This window comes from Fringilla coelebs, assembly GCF_963513975.1.
Source record: "Fringilla coelebs genome assembly, chromosome: 8".
Taxonomy (NCBI): Eukaryota; Metazoa; Chordata; class Aves; order Passeriformes; family Fringillidae; genus Fringilla; species Fringilla coelebs.
This window is the reverse complement of record NC_140066.1, coordinates 27,009,071-27,028,660: the sequence shown is the minus strand read 5'-3', so window position 1 is coordinate 27,028,660 and position 19,590 is coordinate 27,009,071.

Genomic DNA, 19,590 nt, shown 5'->3' with positions numbered 1-19,590 from the left:
CACTGGGTGATAGTTCTCCTTTTTATGCAAAAAACAAAACAAAAAACAAAACAGAACAAACAAACAAAAAGAACCCCTCTGTATTTTAATTATGTTTTTAATTATTTCCAAGACACAGAAGTCCTCAAGTTCAACGAGTCCCCATGATCCAGGCAAGGAGTGAATTACAAGCAGGATTAAGTAGAAACTTTGTAAAATATGTTTGAAAGTCTTAGAAGGTCCCTTTGAAATCAGCGCTGCTGCTTTCAGGTGCAAAATTACACATTAACTAACTCCATGTAGGTTCAGTGGGCAATACCTTTTAATTCTGGGTACTGCTTGCTTTTAAGGAGCCCCTCAAGGACTGTGGTCATGGGGAAAGCAGCAGGGCAGGATGACCCTGTGTGCCAGGACCCTCTTCTGATGGAGTCACAGAGAGGCTCCAGCCTGGCCGGCTGCTGCCCCCACATCAGTGTAGGAGCTACAGGACCATCACAGAAAAGTGAGCAAGGGCCCTTGGGAGCTAGAGGGGTCCTTGGAGAAAAAAGTACCTGAGGCACCAAACTGTCCAGCCGTGGGGTTCTGATTTGAATAGGGAGGGGGTGCAGAACACGTTTTACCTTTGCAAATGTGTACCCAGCACTGAGACGGCTCCACCTGACTGCACCAGTGCCACGGGAACCTGCAGGTACCAGCCACTAATAAGGGGATGAGGTGGCACAGCATCTGTTATTTTATACAGGACTTTTAACTATCTGGTGGCTGTTGGAAATTAAAACTTACCTTGGGCACAGGAAGAACATAAAACTACATGTGGAGTGTGCTATGAAGGTTGGAGCAATTGGCTTTCTCCAATTTGCCTATTAATTCAGTTTAACACTCGTGGAATTAGTAGGGCTGTTCCATCCATGTTCATCCCCTCATTTTTATTTCCTTTTGGAAAAAATTTACAGCTGTATCGTGTTTTAATAAACCTTGAATCTGAAGAGGCCAATAAATTAGAAATGTTAGGTGTGGTTTTGAAAGTGAGGGTGATACTGGAATGAAATTAGTGGATTGGGATTTGCCTTGAATTCTGAGCTCTGGCCCAGACAACTGCTTAGCTAGAGAGGGTACAGGCACATGAGTGATTGAATAGGAACTGGCCACACACAAATTTCAGCCGGAAACCAGAACGGAGTTGTTAACCATTAAAGCAATCAAATACTGCCTTTTCCGAGGGGGGTATTTGGAATGGAAAATTTCACTGCTTTTAAGCTGTAGTTTATTAAAGTCATCATACAATGCATTGTCTGTAGCAGCAGGGGACAGACTTGATGTCTCAGGAGTGCTAAGGTGCTGTGTGACATTGATCACACACCCTGATATTTGAATTTCAGAGGCAGCAGTTGCTTATCCCAGCAGATGCCTTTCAGGTTTATTGTAGGGTGAGTTTTCTTCTCCTGGGCATGTAGATGAGTTCTACTTTAGTCTTGGAAGGATTATGAAGCTGACATGTAGTGATGATTCAGGCTATAAATGGATTACAAGCATGATCAAGGAGAAACTCTTCTGCATGGAAGAGACTTCTCCCATTAGTTCTGGAGCTTTTGTTCTCCCCTTCGGAAGAGCTGCCAGGTGCTTCCAGAGAGTCAGTGGTGTGGGCCACTCTAGTTAGGCAGATCTCTGTGCTGCAGCTCCTGCAGGTGATGCAGCAAATGGACACCTCTACCTGCGGGCTCCTGCAGTGCTTGGGGGCAGACATCCTGCTGTGGAGTGGGACAGGTCACATCCAGAGCAGGGAGGACAGATGATAGGCAGGACTGTTCTTTTGGGGATGGACTGTATCTTAGCAGTAAACCCCACTCTTCCCCCTTAACAAGTGAAACCAACCACATAGCAAGCTGCAACAATTTTTGGGGAGTGACCCCTCAGACATACACCTGCCTTTGTTACCCTCTCTGGACCTCACACTGTTTCTCTCTGTTAGCCATGTCAAGGAAACCCTCTCTGTGTACGTTTCTTGCTAAATACATTAAAAAAAAAAATCCACACAAGAAGTAAAGTGTTTCCTTTTTGGGAACCTAGTGTGGCAGAAATGCTTTGCCACTCTTTGCCACTTTACATGGTAGGGCAGCCTTTTCACCTTCCATAAAGCCACGTGTCTCATCAGTGGACCTAGCTGAGCTACTCATTAGAAACTTGGCCAAACCACAAACATTTGTTTCCTTGCTTTATGCCAAAATCAGAGAAAGGACGAGGGAGTGGCATGGAGCTCATGTTAATGAGTCCTTCATTCCCCACAGAGAGATAATCAGAGCACTGCTCAGAGATTCATCAACTTTTTTTTTTATTAGAACTTTAATGACCTACATGTTTGGGGTTTTTTTGAGAAGTTACTTCAGCTAAGAGCTGGATAATTCCTCATGCAGCTGTGGTTTAGGAAGCAGCTCAGGGGACACACATGCCAAATTACTTTAGCTCTAGTTAAAAAAAAATAAATATACCACAAGGTTTCCTGGGTGCCTCCCTTTTCAATCAAGGGCATTATGTCCTCAATCCGTCTCTTCTGGGTCACGTGTGGGGGTTGGTTTCTTTTTCAATCTTTGCAGCTTCGTGAGCTGTACAGCAGAATGCCAAACACTGGTGGTACTGCATGTTCCCCACAGACAAAGGGCTGTAAGAGCTCCCTGACCCTGCTCACTCCGGGAGGGAGGCTCCCTTGGGAGCAGTTAAAGGCATTTCTGGGGACCAGCACAGATCCCACAGAACCCAGCAGGCTGCCTGAGGAACAAAGCTACTAAATGCTGCGAGCTGGACCCTTTTCCATGTTGCTGCAGGGTGAAGCTCTAACCAAGGGTTTCTGCAGTGCCTGCTGAGGAGTCTCTGGCCCTGCACATGTGGTGGGAGCTCACTGCATCAACACATGACAGTGAAAGCTAACGGCAACAAAAAGCTCTCATGGGCTTGGAAGAGGCTGCTCAGAAATTATCCTAAGTTTGATATTTGCAGCTTCCCTCATGTAAGGAACTGCTTATGGTGGTAGTCAATAATGGCAGTTGCTCAGGAGTCCTTTTGGTTTAAAAGTGAAGAGCTGCTGGCCTTTTGCTGTCACTCAGGAAGGCCATCGGATGGAAAATGTTGTAAAATCTCTTCCCATGCCTCCCCTGCTCCCCAGTGACCAGATTTCCTTCTGGTCTTCTGGAGAGAGCTGTGAGAATATATACATTAAAGACAGGGATGTAGTCAGATACTGCAGGATAACCAGGGTTATGAGAGTGTTATAAAGGGATACGATTTACTTTTTCCTGAATCAAGCCCCAAGTGTTTCCTGTCAGACCTCGGTACAACGGGATACAAATGTACAGCCCATTACGTTCACATTTCCTCCAAACTGCCGTCTCTTTCCTTGAACACAGAGTACAGGAAAGGATGCTTTCTGCCCCCACTCATGTCTCTCAACTGACTTTATCTCATTCGAAAAGGGAATTGAGACATTTAGCATGCACTGTCTTCAGTAGGTTGCCTCCCTTCTAATGTCTATTGCCTTAGGATGAGAGAGGTTGTAAACGTGCAGGAATGCCTTTGATATCAGAGGGCTGCACTGGAGTAACATCAGCATGAATGAATGCGAAATTAGGTCCATGGGGAATAAAATGCTAAGCCTGGGGAGAAAAAAAGTCAAGATTCACAGCATTAGTCCAGAAGAATAGTAGCTCATACCATGTAAGAACCCCATAGTTCTCATTTCCTCCTTATCCCTTCAGGACAGGAAAGAACATCCTGCTCTTCTAATATGAACAAAAGTTATTTTTGGAAGGGAAAACTCATGTTCAGAGCACATTTTTTAAAAAGACATCGCTAATCTGTGATTCTGATGATGCATTTGGAGCACAGCACATCCCTTTGCATCAAGAAACTGTCATTTATTTGCTCAGCACCATCTATACTCAGGCAAAAGGTTTATGTTGGTTGAACAACAAGGTAGGGATTCTTTGTCAGCACATGAATGGTGAGTTGAACCTCAAGTGCCATCTCTGACATGGGTGTGCTGTCACCAGACACCAGCTGGGAAGCCCAGGGCAACTGCCTGGGGGAGAGGAGCATGGAAGTGTGGGAGCCTAAGGTCATGGCACACTGATAGATGTGCATGTTGACTCAGTAAGTCTGAAAAAGTTCTCTGCAACTACCCTGGAGTTCCACTTTCTGCTTCATTACCCCAAACAAATTGAATACAGGACAGAGATTGAGTCCCCCATGCTCAGCGTTGAGGTATCTTGGCATGCTGTGCTTTTTGTGTTATCTCAGGGCTCACAAAGGAGCATGTGGTGTAATTTCCTGGACAAATGTTTTGAAGTTTAGAGCATCAAGTCAAATTCAGAGCTGTTTGGGCCAACTGTTGCTTTTCATATTTGATGGATCACTTGAAATGACAGCAAGGCACTGAAATCAGCCTCAGATTTGTTAATATGCCTAAACAATATTAATTCATGAATAATGTTTTATTTTGGATTTTGATAAGTAACTGTCACTCCCAAAGCTCCTTAGGAGGCCAGTAAGATAGAAGAATGTGTATTAGTGCAGTATCTAACAATAAGGATAAACAAATTGTAGAGGAGTTAATAACTTACCCATTCAAGATTAGCAAACAGCTAATGTACTATAAAAAGAGTTCCACTTTCCCTTTAAAACCATTCACAGAGCATAAGATTTTAGCTCCTCTCAGTGTCAAGGGCCCCAAATACCTAAGCAGACTCTTGGGAATGACCTCATCTGTAGTTTCTGAGTGTATTCCCAGGGATGTGTAATGCTAGGAATGGCTGGATCGAAAGCTGGGGGCAGGAGCTGGCTGCCCCAGCACAGCAGGGTTCCCCAAATTGCATCACGGGCCAGCAGTGCCTACTGAGAGCTCCTGGCACCCGCCTGCAGCCTGCAGAGTGTGCTCAGGGCAGTGTCCTTCTGTCACTGCAGCCATCGGAGCAGGCTGAAAAAAACCATCCCGAGATACTCCTATGAAGTCAGTGGATTACTCACACACTTAAAGCACTGATTTCCCTGGTGGGACAAGTTGTGTCCAGTGGTTTTCATATGAAAGGATGTGAGATTGCTGCTGCTGACTGTCTCCATTTGTTCTCAGACAGGAAGTGGAGAAGGGCAGTGGGACCAGTGATCAGGTCTGTGCAAACAGACACTGGAAACTCAAAACAAATCAGTCACAGAAGTATGTGGATAGAGAGAAAAGAGAAAAACCTTTGCTTCTCTTTGCCCAGCAAATCCTGGTAATTCTTCAGAATGTGTACTAACCAGTTCCAAGTCTGTCTCTTACCCTGTCATGATTTACCCTAAATTGCAAAGTCTGTGGTTTTAACCGGGATATCTGAACTCTCTGGGACTCCACAGGGGAAAGATAAATGAATTTACAGAGCAGACTTCAGTGTCACAGCTGAGGGAGATAAGGAAACTGTGGAGAAGTAAAAGCACAAATTCCCTTTAAGAAGAATGTGTAATTCTGCATAGCATCACTTACATACCAGAAAATAATACACAGATCCACTATCTAATTAAAGTTCTGAATGTGTGTGTTATACAGCAGATGAAGCAGCTCAAACTACTGTGCAGAAAACAGATCTTGGATTGTCTAAAGATAGATGGGGAAAAACTATCAAACATCCAGCGTTTCCTAGACCTCACCACAGTGAGAGGTACATCAGTACAAATTGAGTCTCTGGCCTCCTGGAGCTCTGCAAATCATCAAAAAGGACATTAATGTCATTAGCAAAACCAACAAACGTGCCTATACTTATTACTTGTTTGTAATAAGATTTGGCTAGTGTATAATTAGCAGTCTGCAGAAGTCTTTTACGACCACTGAGAACAGTCTCTGCCATGCTGAGGCTCACCAGAAAATTCCCATTCTTTCCATGTAGTTACAACTTCCCCATTGGTTTCTACCCCATCAGATGGACTGCCATAAGTATATGCAACATGTCATATGAATCCATGTGAAATATATGTATATATATGCATACACATGCATTACTTTGGTTTGATTATTTATTCTGCAAGGATAATCTTTCACCAGGAAGAAGGCTTGTTCCCCAAGAGGCAATGACACTCTTCTGCCAAGCAGGACAGTGAGTTATCTTGTGTATTTGTGGTAGGTAGACACAGGATTACCCATTAGTTGGCTTGAACACATCTGGCTGTGCGTGGTTGATAGAGCTGGTTCTCTGCCCTTCTGCTGGGATGCTTTTTTCTCAGGGCTTAAGCATGGCTGTAGTGAGTTCTTTAAACATGTGTCTAACTAGGGCGAGGGAGGCTGGAATGGGACAAGTCACTGAATAGCTACTGAACTGGGGCCCTGATTTTGATCCCAGTGCCAGTTGGGTGCCAGAAAATGGCACTGAACAAGACAGCAATTCATGCCACCACTCTATAGAAAGCTGGGGGAACATTATTCTTTGGTTTAGGCTTGTATGATGCTGGATGGGAAAACGGCACACAAGTGTTCATCTGACACTGAAGCAGATGAGAACAGCGGTGTTGGAGTTGGCCCTCTGTCAAGCTGAACTGCAGCTACAGATCAGGCATCCTGCCTGGCTTTCAGATAGGAAACCAGCTCCAGACCTCGCAGCTCTGCTGCGTTTTTCTACGACGGGGGGCTTTTCAAAGCTGTTGAACCTATACATGAGAACCGGCTGTTCCACTTCCTTTTCCAACACCAGAGGTGTAAAGAGGCCAGCACACAGCCAAGAAATGGGGCCCTGAGTCAGCTGGGATTTTCTGAGCATCTGACTGATAGCTACCCTTCCTCAGATGGAGCACTCCAGCTGCTGGAGCTGGCTGCTGCTGCTAGGGGCCACCTCTCAGGTTCCTTTAATGTTCTCTGTGCTGTGCTCTGAAGCTCAGCTCAATGATTCAAGTGCTCTAGGAAGCTGGTGTGGAGGGACCTGTTTTGTGATACACCTTCTGTCCCTTGCACCAGTGTTGCGCCCCCCTTGCTTTGGGAAAACTACTCTTGGATTGCAAAATGTGTAACTCAGATGTTGCCTCTCTGCCTTGCTAGCGGGTGCTTGGGACAGCAATGTGCTGGGACTGTGGGAGTGATCCCTTCCCATCTCATGGATGAACAATACATTCCCTTCACTTGTGATATTGTTATCAATGATTCAAAATGAGATAGCAAAAATTCTTTCCATGCTGTGTAATGAGCTTCCTAGCAGAGAGATCCAGCTGCAGATATGATACTCATGCTCTGGTGCATTCAAGGATTATCAGTGTAATGTTGGATGCTAATGGAAAGATACACTGAGTGTTAAAAAAAACCTCAAAACAACTGCTGTAATAAAACAAGACTATAATTCTGTTGCTGCTACAAACTTGGTGTATGAACATGGGCAGATCTTCAGGAGAAAGCATCAAGTTTGTATGCCCATGTCAAAATTTTCCGTGTCCTGATAGATGATCTTTCAAATCCCATTAAAGCAGGTATGGCCATAATTCATAACCTTTCTTCTACCTGGGTGCTCATTTTCCCAACCCTTGACTAAAGTGTCCTGAGCCACTGTTTTGTCTAACTGGATCCAACACTAGGCTTCTGTTTCAAAGCCTGCTAGCAGGCAGGCAACACCAGCCAGCTTTACTTACAGAGCCCCTCTGGTTTCTGGGGAACTTTCATTTCTCTCAAAGTCAAACTGGCGATTCAAGACTAATGAACTGCTGTGAATACTCTGCTTTATCAGAGGAAATAGTTGGAGGCTGAAGTCTTGGTCCCTAACAAGTCTTTGCGAAGATATTAACGTGTCTTGCCAAGATCTAGTAATTCCCTCGCAGCCAATGCAACATTCCTCAGAGGCCATAAGGCAAGGCTGGAAAGGGGGATCATGTGGCTGGGCCCAAGCTGAGTTAGCTACTCCAGAGAAACGCCCTGAGCATGTGGCTTCTTTGCAGACACAGATCTAAAATAACAAACCCACCTGATTTTGGTGAATCCATTCAAGACATCTAGTCTCAAGATGTCTTATGTAAGAAAAGTAAGAATATATTTTCCAAAGTGAAACTAAGAGTTGTACATAGAATGCTATAGCCATAAGAAAATTAGTAGACTTGATGAATGGGGTGAATAAAAGAAAGTGGGGAAGAGGACATTGCCCAGCTATGCCTACATTTTATTTGCTTGCTCTCCTGTGAGGAAAGTGTCAGGAGAAGAAAAATAGAAAAATAATACATGTATCCCCTGTAACTGATTATGCAAAATACTGCCCTTCTGGGAGCTGCCTACAATAAGTTAAACCTGACTTTCAGGGGATGAACTGCAGGTTTTCAATTATGGCATTTGAGACCTCTGGAATGGGGATTATGAGAAGACAGCCTAAGTCAGATGGCCCTTTTGAGACGTGCTTTTTATTCAGTGACAGACGAGCCCTCACACTGGTACTCTTGCAAGCACTCAAGGTATGTACAGTAAAGGGCAGCACAAAGATCTTCAAACAGGCTCCAGGAGCAGTGGAGCTTGGTTTGGGCTGGGGGAGGACCGGTGCCTTGGATCCCAGGGTGTCACCATCACCGTGCCTCTGCTCAAATGCCATGCAGCTAATTAGTTGTGGGAGCAGCCTCGGTGCCGGCTGGTTGGGTTACCTCTGTGCCACATGCTATTGCTGAGCTATTTCTCCACCCTGAAGGGCAGGGGGAAATTTACCAGCAGGTTCAGTGAAAACAGGCCAGCAGGCAGTGCTTTGCATCTCCTACACTAAGAATCTTTACTTGGTTCACCACTCATTGTTCTGACAGTTGTCTCATTTATTCACTTTTTACATCAAAATCCATTCCTCTAAAGCTTATGTTTAGCCTAAAGCTTCAGCACATGCTAATAGTATTAATCATTCTGGAAATAGCTCTGTCTGCTCTGCTATCAGTAGCTATCTTGATGACACACTGTCCCAGCTCCACACTGCTTCCCTGCTCTCGGGGGTGGCTCTCCAGCAAGTGCACAGCAGGGAAGGGGGACAGGAGGCAGAAGGAAGCAGAGGGGGACGCCCTTGGGCTGTGCATCCATATTTTAGAGGCTGTGCCAAGGTGCATTTAGCTTCAGTGCTTTTCAGCCCTGGTTCTTTCTGGGGGATCTGAGCTTCCCCTGTGTGTCCCATCTGTCCAGGAGAAGGCATCACACAATAGGTTCAGGCTGGTGAACATGGTCTAGAAAGCTTCCAAGTGGGATCCTATTGTCACAGGCTTTAGGGGCAGATGGGACTTGCAGATAGGAGAGCCAGGTCTTGGAAGTGCTCTGGGGTCCTGCAGTTCAACTAAATGTTGATGTTGCCCATATGGTTTTGCCTTTTTCCTAGCTTGACTTCTGCGAATGCTTCCCTTCAGAAAAAGGAAGGATATTCTGGAGGGCTTCAAAACCTCCTTCTGAATATATTAAGAAATAACACCACGTGTGGAATCACCAGCAGAGAAATTAAACTGAGACTAAAAATAGAATTTCTTTTTGCTTTCTTATTAAAATACAAAAAAAAGAGAAAATGCCCAGATCTTGGACTCTCATGTTTCTTTATCTAATGGACAGTCTCCAAACAAAAACATCCTCTGGGGCAATGCCATGTTCCCTTCACAATTGCCTGAACCATTTTTTCCCTTATTTCTGATTGTATAATATCTCACAGCTAGCTATGGCAATTGTGGAAAAATGCCAGTAACAGTAGTAAGGGTGCAAGTAACACATTGCCAGCTTTTTTGAATATAATTTAGCTGCTGAAACCAAATGATGGCTACAAGCATATGACCAGTCACCTGCCTGCCTCCTGGCCCACAGCTTAAGAACTTCAAAATAGTACAAAAATATTTGCCAGTTAATTAAAAACCTGACTTTTATGAAGGTCAACAGAGATGGCTCTGCCAAGGAATGCACACACAAAAAAATTCCAGCACAATTGGCAAACCACTTCCCATGTCTTAGTTTCCCATTTTAATATAATACAAAGTGTTTGCAGACCTGACTTTTCCATGATCCACAGCAGGTGCCAGAAGAACAAATTCCCACACAGGGCATTTGCTCAGGTAAAGTACTATTGTACTGAAAGTTGCACATTATGGAGTAGTCACTGAATAGGAAAACATGAGGTCATTTTTAGCTATTGATAATTAATGGAAATGTAAAATATATGGGGCATGTGGGAGTGGAACAGAATACTGCTATGGTAATTGTCCAAGAAATGTTACGCTTTTATTCACAAATCAATTGACAAGTCAACAAGTTCATGTGAGATCATTGTGTATCTGAGGTACTTCTGTAGTACTTGAATTTTAGAACCCTAGTATCCCATAGAATGTAAAATATTGTATGTGTAGTTGAAATTAATGTAATTACCTGACTTCTTCAGCGCTGATAATTTATTTTGACTCTGTGGTCCTTGGGGTAATATTCTTCCTTCAATTCATAGTATACTGTCAGCATTAACAGTGAATCATAGACAGGAGAGAATAATCAGCTTGCAGCTTCATCTCTTTTCCAGCTAAACTTTCACCATGAAGCATTTTTAAAAGGCTGGAAATGAACATAAAATTGAAAGTTGACTGAGCTACTTCATGATTTTTACTACAGCAGCAACAATATCTGTGCCACTAAACAAATTTACTGAGAAAATTATTTTTGCTGTCAACACTGTTGGGAAAAAGCCAAAGTTCCCACTCAAATTACAGCAGCACTGCCCAGGCTAAACAAATTTAAAAAGTGAGGATTTTGTGATTTGTTTTTACTCCCTTCAAAAATGCAGCACATTTCTTGCATCACAAGCTAAGACATCCTGTTAGCCACACTGTTTTTAATCAAATGCTTTCCTTTACCTATTGCTTGATATTAACCCATTGCTCCTCCTCTGGATCCCCTCCTCCATATCTGTGCTCCCATTTCCTTTCTGCTGCTGTGCTTTTTAAGTTAACATCAATTTTAAAAGTTCCCTTTTAATCAGCCCAGGCCTGCTGGCATGAGCTGTCAGCAGTATTCATTTCTCTAGGCTCTTGCCTTGTGTTGCATTGCCTTGGCAACAAGATTTAGCAGCAAGGCAACAGTCTTGAACTTGTCAGAGTCTGTTGCAACGCGCAGAGCATGTATTACTCTCAGGCACCTCAGGTTGCTATAACAACTACTAACAATAAAACTCATCTCCTGGCTTTTAAATACAGGAACTTCTACAGTCTGTTTCCTGGCAGGACTGCAGCAATATTATGTGATTCCTGGCTGTGCTTGTTTTGCCTTCTCCTTCCTTTGTGCACATGATAGCAGCCCAGGAGTGAGGCAGGAGGCACGGGAAGGAGCTCAGGATGGGCAGTGCAGCCCGTGTGGGTGAGCATGGACACTGCCAGGGCTGGGAGAGGGGAGCAAAATGCCCAGTGATCCCAGGGACAGAGCAGGGCACAGAGCCCCAGCAGCAAACTCTAAATGCTCCAGACTGGTGATGCTCAGCACCTTCCTGCATCAGGCCTTTGGCAGTGGCATTTTGGTTTTTTTCCCCTGTTACAGCAAATACACCTTGTGTGGCAATAGCATCCTGGGGCGGAGACTGCAGCCAGCAGAGAGGCACTTTTGGTCTCTACTACCACAAAGTGCTTTCTCCCACCCTTGCAAATGTTCAGCTGGCAGTACTGATGACAATATAGGAGCAGTGTAGTGTGGAAAGTTGGGCAAGGGACCAATGACTGTCATAAGATCGTATAATATCTCAAGCTGGAAAGTGACCCATGAGGATCATTCAGTCCAATTCCCTGCTCCTCACAGTATTACCTACAAATAAACCCTATGACTGAGAGCATCCTCTGGATGCTCCTTGAACTCTGGCAGAGTTGGTTCCAGAGATCAATCCCCTCTCAGTGAAGAACCTTTTCCTAATGTCCTTCCTAATGAGCTCTCCCTGACACAGCTTCATTCCTGTCCTATCGCTGGTCACCTGAGAGAGATCAGCACCTGCCCATCTCCTGCCTGCTGTGAAGAAGCTGCAGCCTGCTATGAAGGCATCCTTCAGTCTCCTCTTCTCCAAGCTGAAGAAACTAAGATATCTCAGCTGCTCCTCTCCGTCTTGCCCTCGAGGCCTTTCACCATTTTAGCTGAACTCCTCTGAACACACTCTTATAATTTGATGACCTTCTTACATTGAGAATAAGAAGGACATCAAACTATCTTATGTTGCACAGAGTACCCTGCAGCAGTGCAGAGCAGAGTGGGACAATCTCCTCCCTTGACAAGCTGGTGATGCTGTGCCTGCTGCACCTCAGGACATGGTTGGCCCTTTTGACTGACAGCCACCGTTGATTTGTATTTAATTTGCCATCAACCCCAGATCTCCTTCTGAGGGGCTGCTCCCCAGCCCCTCCTTCCCAAGCATGTACATATAACCAGGTCTGCTCAATCCCAGGTGATGTTTGTACTGTGCCCTGATCAGCATGGGTTGTCACGATACAAATGTTTCAAATTAAGTCTGAATCACTGGTGCTAGGTGTTTAAAAAACCTTTTAGCAGAGATGAGACTGTTAGTGCCAGAGGAGCCCTTTATGAGGAACATTTTCAGTCAATGAAAATGCAGGATGAGGATGCAAATTGAGCCAGTGCAGAATCATGAACCATGGAAATTTCTCAGCAGCTCACCCAGTGCCCTGTCACATCTCCTTCCTGTGGCTTCATTCATGAGGACAGAGCAAAGCACTCATCCCTTTCCTGTATGTCACATCCATGAGTATCTCGTGCAGACTCAACACCATTCTCACTTTTCCATAACACGGCTCATATTTCTTCAAAGGGACGGAATCCATAACCCGTGACGTGAACAATGGGAAGGCTTGTACAAGCATAACTAAGGATACAGCTCATTTCAAGCGTGGTGAGGGATGCAAACAGGAACAGAAAAGAAGCAGCAGATCTTTCCTCCTTTATGAGTGAAATTCAGGTTCTGCAGCCAGGAAGCACTGCCTGTGGTACAGCAGTGGGAGGAGGCAAAGCTCCCTCTCTGAGCAAAGGTCTGTTTGTTTAAACAGATTTTATAATGTAAAAATGGTGCTTTTCATTTTCTGCAGTTGCTGCCAGCTGAAGGACAGTGGTTGCAGGTGACAGGAGCTGCTGGAGATCTGGTCACACTGCTTTGCACTGACTGCCTTCCTGTGGGGCCAAAGGCTGAGATCCCTCAGAGTCCCCAAGCACAGAGCACAGCCTGGACCCTCAGGTCTTTTAGAAATGACCCCAAGCAGGACTCATATGGGTAATGCTGATGATAAAAGAATCAGTGCAGGGCACAAAAATTGCAGGCAAGGAGCATCCCTGGATATGCATGATCTTTTACAGAGAGAAAAGTTACCTCATTTGCTTTCTCAGGCTCCTGCTTTCTCCTGTTCAGAGTTTTGAGTAAACATTCCCTGTATGAAGTTGCTAAGAGTCAAGGAGCCAGCCTGACAGAGACACCCTGGCCCCCAGATTTCTCTGGAGTGCCTCATATTTCATGTTTCATTTGGGAAAATAAAAAAAATCAGCCCAGGTTTTCTCACTCCCAATCTAGAGTTTTGGTTTAACAGACAAAACCAACTAATCAAAGATAATGAGCCTTTATTTTAAGGAAAACAGCTAATTTGAAAAGCCCAGTTCTGCAGTTAGATCTCAGGACAGCAGTGCCTAAAGAATTGAAATGTCATAGGTGGGGTCTCAGATGTCCCAAATCTCTCACAGATATCAGCTATGGATCACTGTCCCTTGGGCAGGAGAGTTAAGGAACACGGCCAGACCCCAAAGTAAAGCACCTAAGCCTCACAGTTTGGTGTAATGTGCAGGGCATGTGCCAGCATCCAGGTTTGTGCCCAGGGGCTGATCACAGCCTGGGAATGCCTCATGGCAACTGCAGGTTTGTTCCCATAAGGCCAGGCACAGAATCTGGGCTACATTTTTATGGTTTAAAGTTCCTACACTGAACGTTTAATTCCAACTTTTCTCTGCTTTGTACTGTTATCTGAGACAGACAGTAACCCAATACTTTGTGTCTGGACTCCTGCACTCACTGGAACAAACATCTGTTTCTTGTACTGTGATTCATTTAATATATTATACAGCTTGGGACACCAAATTATTTCAACACATTCAGGCTCAAGGGATTTTTCAGCAGGTGAGTGGGCCTTGCTCACAAAGGCAGTGACTTTGGGTGGGAACTGGGCTTGTAAAATGTGGCCCTTTTATATATTTATACAAATAAATGTCTATTACCCTGCAAATATTAATTAGAAACAAAATCCACTGGCAATCTCTGATGCTAAACTGCTGTCAACATTGGGAGGAGTGCAACTATCCCAAGCCATGGCAGAACCTCACAGGAGGGCTCTCATTTGCCTCCCAAGCAGACAGGACCTAGCAGACACCTGGCTCCATTAGTTTTATTGCTGGAGCCGATAAGGAAACCTTGTGTAATAAAAATATTTCCCAGGTGTCAAGCCAAAACATCAGGAGTCACACACCACTGCACCCTGTTAATGTTTGTGCTAGTGAAGACTTTGAGGAAGAATGACATCACAGGAACTGGATAAAGTCTCTGTTGTGCAATGAGCATGATTTTAAAATTTAGACATGGTATATATATCCATAAATATATGCAATTCATCTGGATATACTTCCTTGGCAGAATGGAGTTTCATGAAGGCTGAACAAACGGTCTCCTAAAGCATTTAACACCAGTGCTGCACCAGTGACCACTATGGTCGCTTTTGCATACATTAGATCTAGCTTTTCCCATCTCTTTTCCTGCTAGAATGGACAAGGGAAAACTAAGGAGTCCTGGAAATAGCCACAAGGCTCAAATCTGGGCCATTTGCAAAGAGGCAAGTGCAGGTGACAGGGGATGTGTGTGCACTGTGTGGTGTTGAAATGGAGCCAGGCAGAGAAAGCAGCAAACAGTTCGTTTTCATCCGAGTTGTTAAAGGTTTGCAGGCAAAGCCTGAACATCTGGTATTTGATTTAAAAGAGCAGACGTGGAAGTACTCAGATATCTACCTGGCCTACTGCTGCCTCCCTTTCCTTTCCAAATGTGGCTGCTGGGAACCACCCAACCATGATCAACTTCCAGTGCTGGCCAGATAAATTGTCCTCCCAAGGAAAACGAAGATAAGATCTCCAGATAGGCTTGTTTCTTCTCTCCCTGCTATCTTTCCCCCCAAACACAACATTTGTTGTTGCAGTTTCTAGTTTCACTGTTTCCAAACATACAAAATTTATTTTAAACATGATCCAAGAGGACTCACGCCACATGTTTGAAACCTTCATTTAACTGAGAGCTGCGAGCTAAAAATACAAACAATTTTTTGCTGTTCTCAGGCCCTTCCTTGTCTTGGCACATTACAGCACTGCTGTTATATACTACCAAAACACTGGCATTAATTGTTGTTAGGTAATTTTCTAGGGTGGAAATAGGAAAAAAACTGGACTTGCTGTCCCCCACATGGACATAGGTGTGCCCCTGAGAATGTGACCCTGCCCAGCCAGCGCTGAGATGCTCACTTGGGTTGTTGTGAGTAAAACTTTCACATGACAGTTTGCAGGACAGTCCCTGGAAACACAAACACAAGGGGGTGGGTTATTGTCCAGGCAATCCCAGAGCTCACACACCGATGGGAGGGACTGCTCAATCATGTGTGCAATCTTGTAAAAATGTGTTTTGGACCTTTGTTGGCAGGGAGGAAGTGATCCCACACTTCAACCCCCTGCATGCTGCCTGCTGCGTTTCCCAGCTTGGAAACAGTGCTGAGGCTGTGGCACTGTGGGGCCATGGCAGAGAGCCCAGTAGTTCTGGTGGCACTAGCCTCTGTGTCAGGGAAGCTGGGCTGAGAGCACCCTTTCATCTGTCCAGTGGCCAGGAGATGTCCCAAGCCACTGGAAGACACCACTGGCATCCCCTGCCCTTGGTGAGAGCTGTGTAGATGCTCGGCCCCTTGCTACAAATCCCGTTTCCATTGCTCTCTCCCACAACAATCTGCATTACTTTGAGGGGGAAAAAAAATGTCCTGGTCACAGACTGGTTGCTGGGTCACTTCTGACACCACAATCTCACAAGGTGCCAAAGAGCATTTGCCATCAAAAGGCTGTAGGATGACCGAGATGGAGAGGGGGTCATTTTTGGTGATTAGATTGCAAAGCAGGAGTCTAAATTTCACAGGTGCCTCAAAAGAAGAAGGTGAAGGAAATGAAAGTTACAACCACAATAAAGGTATAATGTGTATAGGAGGGTTGATAAGATAAAGCAAGTTCTTTTATGGCTTACTTCCTCGCCTTGATCACTTGATACAGATCAAGATTACAACAGTTAATGGCTGTTACTCGGTGACGTTGGTCTCTGGGAATTTTGGTTGTTACTCCTCAGGTCTTTTTCCCTCACCCCTCTCTTTTGTTATCTGATGCAAAAGCAGCATTTTAAGGACATAAAAGATGGCCCAATTAGGAAAATTTAATCCAAAGCAAGGTAGATTGAAGTGCTCCCATAAAATTCTTTGCATCAGAATTTTCACCATTTTATTTGAGGTCAAACAACCACTTAGAAAGGACATTTTCATCTCTTTGAACCTTTCATAATGTATATCATAGACAGCTCTGCCCGATAAATGAATTATTAAAGATTTTACATTATCTACACTGGCAAGTTCATTAGGACCACTTCAAAGCTTCCCAGAGACTCAAAATGCCCAGGAAACAAGCATCAAACCTTTTGGCTTAACTGGAAAGCTCACTCTGCCTTCTCTTATTTAACTTATTAGCCATATATTATTCAAATGAAATAAATAGTGCTGCTTCCTCTGCTCATCCAGGCAAAGCCTGTAGCAGCAATCCACTGGCTCATTCAGCCTGGGAATGCACCAACCCCCCATGCAATCCAGAGCCCCTCAGAGCTCATCCATGGGCTAAACACTGCTCCTGTTGGCTCAGGTGGTGCTGAGATGCTTGCAGTGCTCAGACCCAGGTCCCTGCAGACAGACAGGACAGCAGCTCGCATGGCAGAGTCACACCTCCACCTGTGACATGGCTGTTCACTGCAGAGGACTTGTCACCAGCATAGGCAGGAGATATCTGCAAAATGCTTTGTGACCTGAAAATCTATTTTCTTACAAGATCATTACTCTTCTGGAATGAGGTTCCTATGCAGAATACCCATCAGTTTGTCATTATTAATTCTATCAGGAAGGAAAGCAAATTAGTCTAAATTTCAGTGCTCAATGAGTCAGAACCAGTTAGAAGTCACCTCCGGGTACAGAAACCTTAACAATGTGGCTCTGCAATATCAGGCACTCAGTAACAACATAGAAGCTCTTCCAGACATCAATATTTTCCCTTCTGTTTTCTGCTTCCTTTAGCACATTTTTTAGGAGATGGGAACAAAGCTTTTTTTTTACCTTTATTAAATAAAGAACTTGATGAGGAAGACAGAATGGGGACACATTTGGGCCACCAGACAAAGCAGTAAGGTGTTTTGGAGTGTTGGCTTAATTCATTTTAAATTACATAGAGACATCAATATCACATTGATAGTCTGTCCACAGTGATGCTAGTTATTTCTGCCCTGAGCTGGGTCCAAAGTAGAGAAAGTTAAAAAAAATTCAGTCCTCCTGGTTTGTTCTCCTCTCTTGCTGGGGTTGTAGGAGGAAGGAGGACAGACCTGCTTTTACACTGTAGTTGTTTCTTTGGACTGGCTGTGGACAGGCAGAATGGCATCTCTAGACCTGGAGCAACTGGGGCAAGTTCTGTGAAAATGCTGAGCTTTTCCCTTCCCTGTCCTTCCCCTGGTACACTGGGATCTGCCAGCAGCTTGATTATTTCATACTCTGCACGCTCCCCAAGTCACACTCCCACATACAAGAAGTATTTTCTTTCCTCCCTGTATTTGATTGCCACTGCTCCCACAGTCCATGAGCTAGCCCAAAGTGATATAATAATGATTTGCTGGCAAAAAATAATCAAACAAACAATTTCACTGGCACAGGCTGATTACCTTGTGTTTAGCCTGTGTCCTAAATTCAAACAAACTGAAAATGGTGCAGAATAGGAGAGGAGAAGGCATCCCCACTTGGAAAGCTGGAAAGGCATATGACAAACATTTGAACTGCTTTGGACTGATCCTTTTCCCTTCCCTGGGCTGGTGCACAGCTCCGGCAGGTGCAGATTTCCACAACCCTCTATTAAGAGCCACAGCCAAATTCAAAATCTAACCCCAAATTATTATTATTACTGTTATTGTGAGTCAGAGGAGGCTGAAAGGACTATTTCACAACCCTGATTGGATTCAGCTGCAGAGTTCACCATCAGCAAATGATGGTGATCATCGTGCCAATGTTGCAGTGCTTTTAAAATGTCCTGACACGTGCTTTAGTACGAACATTGCTGGATTCTGGCTGGTTTCCAAGAAATTAATCTTCTCAGCAAATATTCTGCAGGGTGAGCATAATGTGGTCTGTAACACAAATGCAAAACACGGCTGTAGTTTACCCTGAGGGGGACACTGATGTGTGATGAACTAAATGGACCTTTTTGGCCAGGATTGTAGGAGTCCCTTGTGGGCAAGGCTGAAAGATAAGGTGAGAATAATAGAGAAACAGCAATTAGCTTCACCCAAGGAGGTTAATGAGGAAAGAAATTTTCCTGTTATAACAGTCCTGGTCACCAGCCTCTCCCTCCCCTCTCTTTTGTCCCTCCTTGGGGACAGTCTGCAATCCCAGCCCCAGCCAATGACCCTTCCCAATGCTGGGATGCTGGTTCCAGAACAGACCTTTTATTCTCTTCTGTCAGATTACAAGTTTTGCTGTGCTGCGTTGTACCCTACATTGTATTCCAGGGATCTGCAGTGTGGAGAACAGTTGCTGGCCAGGCCTGACTGCAGGGGAGCTGGAAATGCTGAGTCTGGAGAACAGTCTGAGAGAAAAAGAAGCCAGACCCTTTCCAGATGTGCACAGCAAAAGGTCAAGGGGCAAGCTGCAATGCAGGAAATCTGCTTGGATATCTGAAATAAACTTTTTTGCTCCACGGTGGCCAGCACTAGCACCAGTTGCCCAGGGTGGCTGTGCTTCTCCTTTCTTGGAGATACTCAAAACCCAAAGGACAGTCCCTATACAACCTGCTCTAGCTTTGAAGCTGGCCTTGTTTTAGCAGAAGGTTGGACTGGAGCCCTCCAAAAGCCCACAGCAAACCCCTCTTGTCTGGACACAGTTACAAAGCAGAGTTTTTTCTTTTGCTGTAGCCTTTCTTAGTGGTGATCCTCTCACGTCTGCATTTCTGTAACAGCCTTCTGTTTCTGTCAGCAGGGTTCACTTATAGCCTATGATACACTGCCAGGGCAGAGCAGGGCCATGGAAGGTATTTTCATTAGGAAGCATGCATGGCAAATGACCAGATTTTCACAGAATCATAGAATTGTTTGGGTTGGAAGGGTCCTTAAAGACCATCTAGTGTCAACCATGGGCACTGGACCAGGTTGCTCAAAGTCCCATCCAACCTGGCCTTGAGTATTTCCAGGGTTGGAGCATCCACGACTTCTCTGGGCAACCTGTTTCAGGGCCTCACCACCAGGACAGCACAGAATTCCTTCACAGTAAGGAATTTCAACCTGTCTACCAGTGTGGTGCTGGGGA